Source organism: Heterodontus francisci, chromosome 17 (genome assembly GCF_036365525.1).
Source record: "Heterodontus francisci isolate sHetFra1 chromosome 17, sHetFra1.hap1, whole genome shotgun sequence".
Classification (NCBI taxonomy): domain Eukaryota; kingdom Metazoa; phylum Chordata; class Chondrichthyes; order Heterodontiformes; family Heterodontidae; genus Heterodontus; species Heterodontus francisci.
Genome location: NC_090387.1, coordinates 73,693,357 through 73,709,725, shown reverse-complemented (window position 1 = coordinate 73,709,725; position 16,369 = coordinate 73,693,357). Strand labels below are relative to the sequence as shown.

At 46.9% G+C, this 16,369-nt stretch overlaps 1 protein-coding gene across 2 annotated transcripts in view; it reads left to right on the top strand.

Annotated features, from left to right (window-relative positions):
- The window catches only part of LOC137379052 (Golgi apparatus protein 1-like), a 149,236-nt gene that overhangs the window by 35,179 nt on the left and 97,688 nt on the right, over positions 1-16,369 (top strand). The window lies entirely within an intron of this gene.

Below are 16,369 nucleotides of genomic sequence, written 5' to 3'. Positions count from 1 at the left end.
TGTCACTCTTGTCACTAATGCCCCAGTACCTTTGTCAAGCTCTGTGTCCGCTCCTGACTCTGCTCATCTTTACCCAAATTTGCTGCTTCGCTCAATGCCTCAACGTTTCTCTTTTGCTTTTGAATTTACCTTTTCCTGAATCCTTACATCCCCTTCATTAGATTCAAGTCTATACTAACAGACTATAAAGCTTATAATACTTTAGGAGGGCAAAATCTGGTGAAATGGGCAGACACATTGCAGATGAAATTAAATGCCAAGTTTGGAAAGTGATTCATTTTAGTAGGAAGAATGAGTGGCAATACAAAATGTTATATTTTTAAAAGGGATGAAGGGAGTGGTTTTTGTATATGTTTCTGAAGGTGGCAGGACAAGTTTAAAACATATGGAGTCCTTGGCTTTATTAATGAAGCAGAGCGTAAAAGCTAAGCAATCATGCTCAACACTGGTTAAGCCTCAGCTGGAGTAGTGTGTCCAGTTCTGGGTACTGTACTTAGGAAAGATGCCAAGACCTTGGAGAGGGTGCAGAAGAGATTTACTACAATAGTACCAGGGTTGAGGATTTTCAGTTATGTGCAGAAGCTGGGCTCATTCTACTTAAAGCAGGGAAGGTTAAGAGATGTAATAAAGGTGTTCAAAGTCATGAATAGTTTTGATAGGGTAAATGCGGAGAAACTTTCCAGCATCAGAAAGGCACATATTTAAGGTAATTGGCAAAAGAACCAGAGGCAGCATAGAATGGTTACAGCACAAATAGAAGCCATTCAGCCTGTCGTACTCAAACCAGCTCTCTGCAAGAGCAGTTTTGCTAGTCCCACTACCCCACCCATTCCCCTAGCCCAGCAATTTCATTTCTCTTCAGGCGCTTATCCGTTTCCCTTTTGAAAGCCACAATTAATATGCATCCACTGCACTCTCATGCATTGCATTCTAGATCCTAACTACTCGCTGTGTAAAACGTTTCTTCATGTTGCCATTACTGCTTTTGCCAGTCACCTTAAATCAATGTCCCCTGGTTCTCGACCTTTCCACCAACACGAGTACTTTCTGTCTACTCCTGTCTAGACCTTCATCATTTTGAACACAGGAGAAAGCATTTTTTACACTGAGCTATGATCTGGAATGCACTGCCTTAAAGGGCGGGGAAAGCAGATTTAATAGTAACTTTTAAAAGGGAATTGGATGGAAATATTTGAAGGGGAAAACATTTGTAAGGTTATGGGGAAAGAGTGAGGTGGTGGTACTAATTGGATAGCTGTACCAAAGAGCCAGCCCAGGCACGATGGACCATTTGACTGTCTTCTATGCTGTATCATTCCATGATTTTGGAAATTGGCCAAATGAAAAGAAAGCTGTTCTAGCTACATGCCAACATCAATGCGGTAGTAAGAATTCACGAGAGCAAAATTAAAATTAAGACCACTGCACAACTGCCCTTATTCTGTCTGACTTCTGCACTGTGCTTTGGCCTATTCAGTATTCATGGATACAAAGTTGAATTGTTGTGCTTTGTAAATATAATCAGTTCACTGGAATATGCCAAGACACCCTGAGTTTCTGCATTTCAAGTTTGTAGTTTACAGCTGGCAGTTAGTGCTTCCAGGGCATTTTAAGCCATGTGTATTCTATAAAGCAAAACTGAGGCAGTAACCAGGGTAAAAGACTATTCATAACATTGACTGCACTGCAAGTCCATACATTGAGTTATTATAGGAGCTAGCACAATGCAATTGTAGCAAGTTGATGCAAATTCTAAGGCTGCCTATCCTGTAGAGCAGTGGTTCTCGAACTTTTTCGCCTGCGGGACGAAAGACTCTGTGGGCCACCTACCAGTTCTACCCCACCTGCTTTTGTATGTCACTGCAAAAAAATCAGCAGGATTAATGGGAAGAATGGTGCCTTTTTTGATGAGACACCAATGAGGTGATGTCTGGTTCCAAGCTGGAGAGCTTTAGTCTCATGTCGGGCTCCGCATTTAGCTGGTTCCTCTTGATTTCTATCCGCTCTAGTGCTGAAAATCCGATCTTTCAGTTGTATGTTATAACAGGAACATGAACCTTACTTATAAAACTGCACTAGCAGAGACCCATAAAACATTTGCGTGAAATTAATATCCTTATTGGAACAGTAATTTTGTACATTGCTGTCCCACGCCGTACCCATCCCATTTCTTTCATCCCTCTCATATCACCCCATCCCATCCTATCCTTCATCCCACCTCCTCGTCCTATGCCATCCCCATCCCTTATTCCATCCCGCCCATGCATTTGGCAACCCACCCCCAAATGATTTTACCCCAATTCCTCCAACCAGTTTAACTGTTGTTGGGCTCCCCTTACCCCCCACACCTCTCTTTCTCCACCAACACCGCCCCACCCTGCCGCAGCCACACATGCTCCAGTGGACATCCCATCAGAGCAGCTGTGCCTCAAAGCAGCATCATTAACTATAGCTCACAGAAAAGCAAAACATTTTTTTTGAAGTGGGGAGGGGGGGTGACAAGGGTGGTGGTTTTGAAACAGCATGTGGACAGACAGTTTTGAGCCTGCTCCTCTCACTTTCTGCTCTCTTGGCCTACATTCATCGCAAAAAGTTGGTGCCTCCTATCTGCTGGGGTTGGATGTGGAGGGGGGAAGAAAAGGGGAGATGGGAAAGTCACATCGGGCGAGCTCTGGCCTTTCCTGGCTAGAGGGGCTTTTGGTTATGGCTGGGGAGCCAGGTTTGATGCTTGCCACGCCTGTCAGCTGCAGAGTGTTCGGTCAGCCAGAAAAAGAGACAAAATTATTCGAAGCAAATACAAATATAACAATGTTACTTGATTTCTGAATTTAACAGCTCTCTGGGACTCCCAAATTAATACGATTTGTGCCTCACGGGCTCCAGTCCTCCACTCCCTACATGCCTCTGTGTGCGCCAGGCTTCGTCTACCAAATCAATCTATCAATAAACCTAAAAACTGCAGACTAATAGTATTATAGATTGGTGTTCACGTTTATGACCACTCTTACTGCATGCGCAGGAGCCGATCTGCAGTATGACATCAAGCAAGTAGTGGGGATGTGGGTTCTGGCCTGTTCTCTCATATGGTCTCTGCTGTGGCATTGTGCGTCAGTGACTTGTATTTTGGATCAGCCCACAGACCATTCTTTGAGAACCACTGCTATAGTGTGAGCAGATGCTAGCTGCTCATTCGTTGACATATTTGGAAACTTGGCTTGTTGAGCTGGCAGCCTTTTTCCAGGTCTTATCCCTGAACAAAGTGTGATCTTGGAGCCCAAACTGGTACATGTGAGGTTGAAAGCAGTGGCTGTATTGCTGGTTTGCTAAACCTAAAATGTTGCTAAAGGAGCTGCAGTGAATGAAGGAGTATGAAGTTTGTTCAGGCTGGTTTTGTTCGGAAAAGCAACTGTAATGAGCTGGTTTCCAGTTGCCATCAAGCTCCTTCAAAGTCAATCTAAACAATGCAGTGTTGATGCTTCGGGCTGCTGCTTCTGGACTTTTTTAAGGAGTTACGGGACGTTTCCAGAGCTGAATTCACACTTTAAACTATTTCAGCAGATCATTATTTTTTTAAGCCACTGGCTGGAAACCTGAATTAAAGTTGAAAGAAACAGATAAAAGGTGACCACCAAAAATTGTAACAGTATACCCTACATTCCAGTGCATTGAGGTGGAAATGAGTGGTTTGCCCAGTCCCAGCAAAAACAGTGACCTGGGAAATTTGAGTGAACGACCTACCCGGCACCCATCAGCAAGACATTAAGGCAATCACTTGGGACGTTTACACTGGTGGAGATGAACCCTGTCTCTTCCCCCCCCCTGCCCCGCCCCCTGTCTCTTTCCCCCCCCTGCCCCGCCCCCTGTCTCTTCCCCCCCCTGCCCCGCCCCCTGTCTCTTCCCCCCCTGCCCCGCCCCCTGTCTCTTCCCCCCCTGCCCCGCCCCCTGTCTCTTCCCCCCCTGCCCCGCCCCCTGTCTCTTCCCCCCCTGCCCCGCCCCCTGTCTCTTCCCCCCCTGCCCCGCCCCCTGTCTCTTCCCCCCCTGCCCCGCCCCCTGTCTCTTCCCCCCCCTGCCCCGCCCCCTGTCTCTTCCCCCCCTGCCCCGCCCCCTGTCTCTTCCCCCCCCTGCCCCGCCCCCTGTCTCTTCCCCCCTGCCCCGCCCCCTGTCTCTTCCCCCCCCTGCCCCGCCCCCTGTCTCTTCCCCCCCCTGCCCCGCCCCCTGTCTCTTCCCCCCCTGCCCCGCCCCCTGTCTCTTCCCCCCCTGCCCCGCCCCCTGTCTCTTCCCCCCTGCCCCGCCCCCTGTCTCTTCCCCCCTGCCCCGCCCCCTGTCTCTTCCCCCCTGCCCCGCCCCCTGTCTCTTCCCCCCCTGCCCCGCCCCTGTCTCTTCCCCCCCTGCCCCGCCCCTGTCTCTTCCCCCCCTGCCCCGCCCCTGTCTCTTCCCCCCCTGCCCCGCCCCCTGTCTCTTCCCCCCCTGCCCCGCCCCCTGTCTCTTCCCCCCCTGCCCCGCCCCCTGTCTCTTCCCCCCCTGCCCCGCCCCCTGTCTCTTCCCCCCCTGCCCCGCCCCCTGTCTCTTCCCCCCCTGCCCCGCCCCCTGTCTCTTCCCCCCCTGCCCCGCCCCCTGTCTCTTCCCCCCCTGCCCCGCCCCCTGTCTCTTCCCCCCCTGCCCCGCCCCCTGTCTCTTCCCCCCCTGCCCCGCCCCCTGTCTCTTCCCCCCCTGCCCCGCCCCCTGTCTCTTCCCCCCCTGCCCCGCCCCCTGTCTCTTCCCCCCCTGCCCCGCCCCCTGTCTCTTCCCCCCCTGCCCCGCCCCCTGTCTCTTCCCCCCCTGCCCCGCCCCCTGTCTCTTCCCCCCCTGCCCCGCCCCCTGTCTCTTCCCCCCCTGCCCCGCCCCCTGTCTCTACCCCCCCTGCCCCGCCCCCTGTCTCTACCCCCCCTGCCCCGCCCCCTGTCTCTACCCCCCCTGCCCCGCCCCCTGTCTCTACCCCCCCTGCCCCGCCCCCTGTCTCTTACCCCCCCTGCCCCGCCCCCTGTCTCTTCCCCCCCTGCCCCGCCCCCTGTCTCTTCCCCCCCTGCCCCGCCCCCTGTCTCTTACCCCCCTGCCCCGCCCCCTGTCTCTTACCCCCCTGCCCCGCCCCCTGTCTCTTACCCCCCTGCCCCGCCCCCTGTCTCTTACCCCCCTGCCCCGCCCCCTGTCTCTTCCCCCCCTGCCCCGCCCCCTGTCTCTTCCCCCCCCCCTGTCTCTTCCCCCCCCTGCCCCCCCCCTGTCTCTTCCCCCCCCTGCCCCGCCCCCTGTCTCTTCCCCCCCCCTGTCTCTTCCCCCCCCTGCCCCGCCCCCTGTCTCTTCCCCCCCTGCCCCGCCCCCTGTCTCTTCCCCCCCCCCTGTCTCTTCCCCCCCCTGCCCCCCCCCCTGTCTCTTCCCCCCCCTGCCCCGCCCCCTGTCTCTTCCCCCCCCCTGTCTCTTCCCCCCCCTGCCCCGCCCCCTGTCTCTTCCCCCCCCTGCCCCGCCCCCTGTCTCTTCCCCCCCCTGCCCCGCCCCCTGTCTCTTCCCCCCCTGCCCCGCCCCCTGTCTCTTCCCCCCCTGCCCCGCCCCCTGTCTCTTCCCCCCCTGCCCCGCCCCCTGTCTCTTCCCCCCCCTGCCCCGCCCCCTGTCTCTTCCCCCCCTGCCCCGCCCCCTGTCTCTTCCCCCCCTGCCCCGCCCCCTGTCTCTTCCCCCCTGCCCCGCCCCTGTCTCTTCCCCCCTGCCCCGCCCCTGTCTCTTCCCCCCCTGCCCCGCCCCTGTCTCTTCCCCCCTGCCCCGCCCCTGTCTCTTCCCCCCCTGCCCCGCCCCTGTCTCTTCCCCCCTGCCCCGCCCCTGTCTCTTCCCCCCTGCCCCGCCCCTGTCTCTTCCCCCCTGCCCCGCCCCTGTCTCTTCCCCCCTGCCCCGCCCCTGTCTCTTCCCCCCTGCCCCGCCCCTGTCTCTTCCCCCCTGCCCCGCCCCTGTCTCTTCCCCCCTGCCCCGCCCCTGTCTCTTCCCCCCTGCCCCGCCCCTGTCTCTTCCCCCCTGCCCCGCCCCTGTCTCTTCCCCCCTGCCCCGCCCCTGTCTCTTCCCCCCTGCCCCGCCCCTGTCTCTTCCCCCCTGCCCCGCCCCTGTCTCTTCCCCCCTGCCCCGCCCCTGTCTCTTCCCCCCCTGCCCCGCCCCTGTCTCTTTCCCCCCTGCCCCGCCCCTGTCTCTTTCCCCCCTGCCCCGCCCCTGTCTCTTTCCCCCCCTGCCCCGCCCCTGTCTCTTTTCCCCCCCTGCCCCGCCCCTGTCTCTTTCCCCCCCCCCCCCCCCCCCCGCCCTATCTATATCTGTTTTTGCCACCTTTCCTGAAGGTATTGGTTCGTTGCTGAGGTGAGTTTCCATGAATACGCTGCAGTCCCATGTCTGAGTTGGCTTTATTCATGTTGAGTCTTGGCAGTCATTGTTGGGTTTCTGGACTGATGAGCATTTTGGCTGAGCCAGTCCTGTTCTGATGTGCATTTCCAGCAAGGATTGTTGGTTGCCAATTGGGGACACTGTAACGTGGCTGCTTTTTCTCCCTTACCTAGGACAGCAAAACCCTGTAGGAGTATCCGTGATCCTTTCTCATCTGTCTAGTCCACCTCATTACATTGCTGACTGAGACACAAAGACCAGTCTGATTTTTTTTTTCAGGGAAGCTGTTTATTTTGTATACAAAATGCGCTCTGCTTTCCCTCATGTTCCCAGGCCTTTAAAAATAAACTCTGGAGAAGAGAGTGCTTTGTAACTAGAGATTAAGGTTTTATACAACGAAGTTTGGCTGCACCTCATAAAATAACGACAAAAAGCTTGCAATTTTTTTTTTAAAGGCCATCATGGTTGCAGTGGAGCTGTCGTGTAGGAATGGGTTAGTGGAGAAAATTATTTGGGGAGGATGTTTATGAATCTGAATATAATTAGTAGTTGATCACAGAAGCAAAATACTGTGAACACAAAATGCTGGAATCGCTCAGCAGGTCAGGCTGCATCTGTGAAGAGATTTAATGTTTCAGGTCAATGACCTTTCATTAAAACCGCAAGGTCTTGATGTAAGGGTTCTGATAAAAGGTCACCGACCTGAAATGTAAACTCTGTCTCCACAGATGCTGCCTGACCTGAGTGTTTCCAGCGTTTCTTGTTATTTTAGTAGATGTTGCAGAATTGATTCGTTAATAGATCTGTTAGATGCCTTCCCCATCCTAGCTTTCCAGTGAGTGGCCTTGGGATGGGGAAGAATCATCCACCCTCTCCCCAAATTAAATAGGTGTATTTTGTCTGCTGATTGAAGTGCTTTCCAGAATGCATAGATCGCAGTGGAAACCCTATTTGATGCCATGTAGCATCTGATTGGAATATACAAGATAGGTCTTGGGATCTGAAAGGATTTCCAGTGGGAGGTGGAAGAAGGATTATGTAATTTATGATTTTGGTTATGGTATTGGCCTGTTGAAAGTCCAATATAACTGAACTATCGAATCCATAAGGTGTAGAAGAAGCCACTAGCTGTTCGAAATGGAAGTGGTTCCAATGGTGAAAGACACTAGTATCATCCCAATAGTAACAAGTAATGCAGAGGTTATAGAAAGGGAGGAATGTAGAACAATCATCACTAGGGAAAAAGTACTCAGCAAACTAATGGGATTGAAGGCAGCCAAGTCCCCAGGGCCTGATGGCCTACATCCTCGGGTCTTAAAGGCAGCGGAGATGGTGAATCCATTGGTTATAATATTCCAAAATTGTTTGGAATCGGGAAAGGTTCCAGTGGATTGGCAAAATGTTAATTCAAGAAAGGAGGGAGGCAGAAAGTAGGAAACTACAGACCAGTTGGTTTAACATTTGTTGTTGGAAGTTGTTAGAATCCATTATTAAGGAAGTAATTGGACATTTAGAAAGTCAAAATGCAATCCATCAGAGTCAGCATGGTTTATGAAGGGTAAATCGTGTTTGATTAATTTGCTAGAGTTCTTCGAAGCTGTAACAAGTAAAGTGGATAATGGGAATCCTGTAGATGTATATCTGGACTTCCAGAAGGCATTTGATAAGGTGCCGCACAAAAGGTTAATACACAAGGTAAGTTCACATGGGGTTAGGGGCAATTTATTAGCTTGGATAGAGGATTGGCTAACCAACAGAAAACAGATATAAATGGGTCCTTTTCTGGTTGGCAAGATGTAACTAGTGGGGTGCCACATGGTTCGGTCCTCAGGCCCCAGCTATTTACAATCTATATTAATGACTTGGATGCAGGGATAGAAGGTACTATAGCCAAATTTTCAGATGACACTAAGATAGGTGGGATAGTAAGTTGCAATTAAGAAATACGAATTTTACAAATGGATATGGATAGGTTAGGTGAATGTGTCAGGTTATCTATCCATTTTGGTAGGAAGAATGGAAAGACAAATTATGTAAATGGAGAGAAACTTCAGTGATTCACTGCAGAGGGATCTGGGTGTCCTCGTGCATGAATTGCAGAAAACGAGAATGCAGGTGCAGCAGCTAATAAGGAAGGCAAATAGAATTTTGGCATTTATTGCTAAAGGAATAGAGTATAAAAGTAGGGAAGTGTTGCTGCAACTGTACAAGGCATTAGTGAGACCGTACCTGGAGTATTGCGTACAGTTTTGGTCCCCTTACTTGAGGAGGGATGTAGTTGCATAGGAGACAGTTCAGAGGGAGTTCACTATATTGATTCCAGGGATGAGGGGTTTGTCTTATGAAGAGAGATTGAGCAGTTTGGGCATTTACTCTCCAGAGTTTAGAAGAATGAGAGGAGATCTAATTGAGGTATATAAGATGATTCAGGGGATGGACAAAGTAGATGTAGCAAGGATGTTTCCTCTGGTGGGGCAATCTAGAACAAGAGGTCATAGTCTTAGGATAAGGGGTAGCAGATTTAAAACCGAGATGAGGAGAAATTACTTCTCTCAAAGGTTTGTGAGTCTGTGGAATTCACTACCCCAGAGTGCGGTGGATGCCGGAACATTGAGTAAATTTAAGGAGGAGGTAGACAGATTTTTAATTAGTAATGGGTTATGGAGAACAGGCAGGAAAGTGGAGTTGAGGCCAAGATGAGATCAGCCATGATCGTACTGAATGGTGGAGCAGGCTCGAGGGGCTGAATTGCCTACTCCTGCTCCTAGTTCTCAGGTTCTTATGAAACACTGAAGTAGAAAGTGTAGAATTTAATTTGTTCCTCATTGCTAGTTAGTGGTGTCTGAAGAGTGGGTTAGTTATCTGGAGGGAGTGGTGATTCTTTACACCTTCAAAGTGAAATTGCATTTGCACTGATTCTTTAACCAGTAATTGCGAAAGACTCTAGTTCAATGGCCTGCATTTTGCCACCTGCTCATTGCATTTCAAACTGACCACAGGTTTTCAGGGTTTTTGCACTGGAACTTGCGGTAATTTGAAATCCATTTCAGCGTGGTGCCCTCTAAGGGATTGAGGACCTGTGTGAACAGGGCAAACAACTGTGTATCTCCTTAACCAATCAAAAGAATTCTTAATGAGCTGTACAGAGTCCAAACCTGGAATTGTAACTTATAATAGTTAATTCAATGTCAGATCTTATACGGAGAGTAAAATAGAAAGAGGAAGAAAGATGAGATTGAACGAGATCAGAGACAGAGAAAAAGAATGTTTTTCAAATCACTGATTTAAAATCTGAAGGGATAAGACTCCATACTTGTAAAAGTTAATTTTCAGAGCCAGAGAGGTTGTTTGGCAGTAATTATGACTTTTGTCTTTAACAATGCATTTAGACTAGAATGGATTAGCTGTAACTTTTTCTGGGGCGTTAGTGGGCAAGTACAGCAACTTAACCTGTTCCATGGATGCAATCCTGAGTCTCTCAGTGAGATACCAGTATGGTGCAGCTTGTGGAGGATCAGGACAATGGACAGCAGCTTCCCAATTTCTGCTTTGAACTAAGCATGTAAGTTCGCTCAAAAGTTGCAGTCCAATCTACTCTAATAATGGTAAGTGCCAGTAGCTGCATTGTTTTTACCCCATTTTGGTCTTTATCTTTCTGGTGCAATTCAGAAAGCCTTAACGAGGCATGTTCAGAGAGAGGTCATGTGTAAAAGCAGCAGAAGTCCTTGTTACTCCATGTGGCACTGCAGTCCAGATAAGCAGATGAATTCACGGTGAGCCTGGAATACTGCACGGAGAAAAAAAAGTGCTATTTGGTGGCATTCCTGCCACCAGTCCAGCAGAGCAAATCCAAGCTGATGAGTAAAAATTACTTAGAGTGCTGAAATGGTCTTTTGGCCTAACTGGTCTATGCTGCTGTTTACACTTCGCACAAGCCTCCTCCCTCATCTGTGACAGTGCATTCTCATCACTCTCTGTGTAAAGGAACTCCTAAACTGTTTGTTTGATCTGTTCGTAACCTTCAATGTGCTGTTTTTATTTTGATGAATTCTGTCTCCTGTGCTGCTCAAAGTCACGCTCTTCAAATTTGAGTTTGTTGCATTGCCAGTAGAATTTCCTGCTGGCTGCATTTCTAGTACTTTGAGTTAAACATTGGCCTGTACTTTGCATCAATGTTAGTACATCAGTGGCTGCATTTCTTCACTCGACCCATATGGTATTGATTGTACGATATCAGTCCAGATGAATCAGCAACTTGTTCTATTCATTGGGTTTAAAATGTTCATTAGTCTGTTAGATCAATTTTTTACTCAACTGGTGTATTGATCAGTTTTTTAAAACGCGATTGGTAAATTGTTTCAATATGTATGTCATTGAAATTGATGCGTGATCTCAGCGTTCCAAAAGTCTTGTGCCTTTAGGTGACACTATAAGTGCAACATTGTGATGCTGCATATAGTGGGACTGCAACTAGCACTATGCGACAGTGCATCAATTGATCAGCTGCTCCGCTCTCCATGTTGTGTCTTGCATTCAAAACGGTGTAGTGTTGCGTGGTGGACATCCTTGTAAATCTAAATAAAGAATACATAATTTTAACTATCTCCGAGGCCACATATCCATTCCGAGCAGGAGGAAAATCTAAGCCTGCATTGCCAATGATAAAACAGTAAATGCTTTTGATGCTGTTCTGTCCTAAATGCTACCTGATGACTCATGGTTTGAATCTCTGCTCCTTAAGCAGCAGCTTGACCTCACTGCCTCCAGGAATGGTTATCACCCGACCTTTGTGAATAGGAATGTGGAAAACTGAGATTTTGATCTGAGCGCGGATGGATCAGAGCTGCAGGGACATCAAGCATCAGTTATGGGGAAAGGTAGTTAATAGCTGATGAGAGAAATCAAACAAGTGACCCTAACCGTTATGTGAATAATCTGGCACTATACTGATTCTTTTGCAGTAATAAGAACATAAGAACTAGGAGCAGGAGTAGGCAATTCAGCTCCTTGAGCCTGCTCCGCCATTCAGTACGATCATGGCTGATCTCATCTCGGCCTCAACTCCACTTTCCTGCCTGTTCTCCATAACCCTTCAACCCATTTCTAATTAAAAATCTGTCTATCTCAAATTTACTCAATGACCCAGCATCCACCGCACTCTGGGGTGGTGAATTCAACAGACCCATGACCCTTGGAGAGAAGTAATTTCCCCCCATCTCTGTTTTAAATCTGCTACTCCTTATCCTAAAGCTATGTTCTAGATTGCCCCAGAAGTGCAAACATCCTCTCTGTCCACTTTGTCCATCCCCTTAATCATCATCTTGTATGCCTCAGTTAGATCTCCTCTCATTCTTCTAAACTCCAAAGAGTAAAGGCCTAAACTGCTCAGTCGCTCTTCATAAGACAAGCCCCTCATCTCTGGAATCAATATAGTGAATCTCCTCTGAACTGCCTCCAATGCAACTACATCCTTTCTCAAGTAAGGGGACCAAAATTGTACACAATACTCCAGGAGCAGTCTCACCAATGCCTTGTACAGTTGCAGCAACACTTCCCTACTTTTATACTCCATTCACTTAGCAATAAATGCCAAAATTGAATTTGCCTTCCTTATCACCTGTTATCAACTACATACTAGTTTTCTGCGATTCATGTACGAGGACACCCAGATCCCTCTGAACGAAGCACTCTGAAGTTTCTCTCCATTTAGATAATTTGCCTTTCTATTCGTCTGACCAAAATGGTTAACCTCGCGCTTATCCACGTTAAAATCCATCTGCCAGATTTTGGCCCATTTATCTAATCTATCCATGTCCATAACTAGGTTTCTTATTTCTTTATTGCAACTTGCTATCCCACCTATTTTAGTGTTATCTGCAAATTTGGCTATTGTACCTTCTATCCCTGCATCCAAATCATTTATATAGATTGTAAATAGTTGGGGCACCCCATTAGTTGGATCTTGCCAACCAGAAAAAGACCCATTTATCCTGACTCTGTTTTCTGTTGGTTAGCCAATCCTCTATCCAAGCTAATAAATTGCCCCTAACCCCATGTGAACTTACCTTGTGTATTAACCTTTTGTGCGGCACCTTATCAAATGCCTTCTGGAAGTCCAGATAAACTAGGTCTACAGGATCCCTGTTATCCACTTTGCTTGTTACATCTTTGAAGAACTCTAGCAAATTAGTCAAATACGATTTACCGTTCATAAAACCATGCTGACTCTGATGGATTGCGTTTTGACTTTCTAAATGTCCTGTTATTACTTAATAACGGATTCTAACAATTTCCCAATGACAGATGTCTGGTCTATAGTTTCCTACTTTCTGCCTCCCTCCCTTTTTGAATAAGGGCGTTACATTAGCTTTTTTCCAATCCACTGGAACCTTTCCCGTATCCAGAGAAGTTTGGAATATTATAACCAATGGATCTACTATCTCCGCTGCCACTTCCTTGAAGACCCTAGGATGTAGGCCATCAGGCCCTGGGGACTTGTCTGCCTTCAACGCCAATAGTTTGCTGGGTACTTTTTCCCTAGTGGTGGTGATTGTTCAAAGTTCCTCCCTTTCTACAACCTCTGCATTACCTGATACTATTGGGATGCTACTAGTGTACTCTACCATGAACACTGAAGCAAAATACTGATGGTGTCTCTGCCATTTCTGTGTCCCTTTTCTATTAACTCCCCAGTCTCATCCTCCAATGGACCAACATTCACTTTAGCTACTTTCTTCCCTTTTATATACTTATAGAAGCTTTTGTTATCGGTTTTTATATTTTGCGCTGGTTTTCTTTCATAATTTACCTTTGCTATTTTTATTACTCTTTTAGTAACCCTTTGTTGATCTTTAAAAGTTTCCCAATCTTTCAGCCTGCCACTGGCCTTTGCAATATGGTATGCCTTAGTTTTTGTCTTTGTTATCCTTAATTTCCTTGCTTAGCCATGGATGATTTTTCCCCCTCCTAGAATCTTTCTTCCTCTCTGGAATATATTTTAGTTGGGATAAATTGAATATCTCCTTCAACATCTGCCACTGCTCGTCAACTGTCCTACCTTGTAGTCTTCCTACCCAGTCCACTAGGGCCAAATCTGTCCTCATGCCTATATAATTACCTTTGTTTAACTCCAGAACGCTCGTAATGGACTCTAGATCAACGCCATGATTTGGAAACTTGGAAAAAATCTCCCAGAACAAAAGATAAAATTGCATCATGAACAGAATCCATTTCTTCGCACTTCTCTGCTGCCCCCCTCTTGCCCCTGGCCATCTGAGCATACTTCTGCCAATTTTGTCACCATACCCTCCTTCCCTCAGCAATTTGAAAAGGAATTGACCCCTCCCTCAGTCCTATCAGTTGAACTTGATTAGACCCTTCCCCACCACCCGCCCCCCCCAACCCAATCCTATCCGACATCATATGGATAAAGTGAACCAACCAGCTCCTTCACAGTCTTGGAAAATAATAGAAAACTGTTCCCCTTATTTCTGTATTCTCCTTTTCACCTTCAGATGCATACCTGTCCTTTAAAGTACAGCTGACTGAGGATTATTCTCAGATGTTGATTCAGCTGATTTAATTGGATTCCATGTGTTCTTGAACTTGCATGATGGGCCATTTGACCCTTTCTTGTTCTGCACTTTTATCCCCATTTGTTACCTTGGACGGTTGAAATTTAGGCAGACTGTTGAGTAAAAATCATGCAATACTTCCAAGTATAGTAAAAGCATCCATCTGATTTTCTGGTTTTCAATTCTGTTTAGCAGTAAATATCATTGCCCTTTATGGAGCTCCAATTCATTATTGGAGTAACATTTGATAAGCTTTTATTTGATCTGTTTGAATATCAATAATAAAACGAACTGACATATGGCCGGCAACACAGCTTTACCTGGAAGACTACAACAGCTGGTGACAAATCGTTAGCTTCAAACAGTTTGGCTTGTTTATCCATGGAAGCAGATGCACAACTAAGGTTATGCTGTTGACTTTACCCTACTTCGCACTCTTGAGAAATGGTTCTTTTCTCAGAGTAGTTCCAGTTCAGCTTGTGTGTCTGGGCAACCACTGAACATAGTTTTAATGTTGAAACTCAGTATCTGGGACACAGCCAGTGCTAAATATCCCAGATCTAACCCAGAGGTGTGTATCAGAGCAGGTGGAGATCCAGTTATTTTGACAGTTACTGCTGTAATGCGTTAACAGCTGTTCACTAAAGTCACTTGATGCGTTTCTGTTGCTTTTTGCTCGATCAGTTGAACAAGGGTAACTCTAAGACTATTGCGCTTTCCATCTGCATGGAACTGTGGCTGGAGCTGTCACAGCAGGAATTGATTTACACACTTTTTTACAAGCCAACTGCTGGATGTCTGAATTGTGGCTACAGACGGGATGAAGTTCCAACAAACCAGCACTCACTGCTGATCATTTCTTTTATTAAACCTGCAGGCCAGCAGCTTCTGCTTACAACTGACATTTAGCATACCCTTTAAAAGCTGAAATTCACTCGCTAAAAGTAAATGCTTTTAAGGTCCGTTTTTTGTGTTATGTATTTAACACAGCAGTACTCTATTAATCAGTCCCCTTCTAAAAGGCTCCAACCTTTTTATAAAAAAAAAATCCTCCTTTCATGTGACTCGAGGTCTCCAGTATTCGGGGACCCAGATGTGTTGAGTTTCCCAATTGCAGTGATCTCATTCCTGTTGCCAGTTCTCTGCTCCCATGTAGGGATGGGCAGGACTCTAGGGTTAAGTCATATTCTGTGTAAACAATCTGCTTCAAGTGCAACTGGTGATCTGGGTACAAATTGTGCTCAAAATTGCATTAGTTTTGAAGTTTTTCCCCCAAACATTTGGTTTCCACTCAAACTCGTGCATATCACTGAAAGTAAAATCTGCCATGAACTAATGCAATCGGACAGTGTTTTAGGAGGAAATTTTATTTCAAAAAAAATGTTTGCATTGAAAAAGTTTTTTACAATATTTCAGTGGTAAGAGTGCAGCTTTATTAATACAATTGTAAATGGGTTTATCATAAGTATTTTTAATTGATGTCTAGTACACCGATTGGTCAGCTGATTTTGAAAAACTGAAAATGACAAAAAATATGCAAAACCATTTACTAGTTGTATTGGTTTACAGCAGTCTATTTCTTAAATTTAAAACATTAAAAGCTTTCAGAAGGTGCCTATTAATGTCATTACATCTTGGAAGGTTTAATTTTAAGAGCCACCTCAGCCCACAAACGGACATAATTTGCGGAAACTTGCCTGGACAAATAATTAGATCTAGTGGCGGGGTCAGTTTCTTGGGTGATATTTAATGAACTAGCGCAAAAGATTGCAGGTGTTCAGTTTGAGTTAGGCATCATTTGCACTTGAAATTCTTCATTTGCGTGGGTTTTGGTGATTTTAGGTGAATTGTTAGATTAGATTAGATTCGAGATACAGCACTGAAACAGGCCCTTCGGCCCACCGAGTCTGTGCCGAACATCAACCACCCATTTATACTAATCCTACACTAATCCCATATTCCTACCAAACATCCCCACCTGTCCCTATATTTCCCTACCACCTACCTATACTAGTGACAATTTATAATGGCCAATTTACCTATCAACCTGCAAGTCTTTTGGCTTGTGGGAGGAAACCGGAGCACCCAATGTGCTGGAACCTAACTCCTGCCCAAGCTCTTGATTGCTTTCAATCTTTAAGACTAATGTTATTAGTCGTGTGCTTTGTGATAAACGTCCAAATTTGTAGCATTGGGTTTTGTATCTTGCATGGTTCTGTAGAGAACTGTATAACTATTTGTGAAAGTTGTTCTAATTTGTAAATTTATGCAGCAAAGAGGGAATGAGTTGACATTTCATTAGGACAGCTTCAAGAATCTGATTACTGACTCAGCAATTTCCCCCAACACCCAAGTATACAATGTGGAATTCTTAATGTGATGATACGAATTCTTGATGTAAAGTGTAT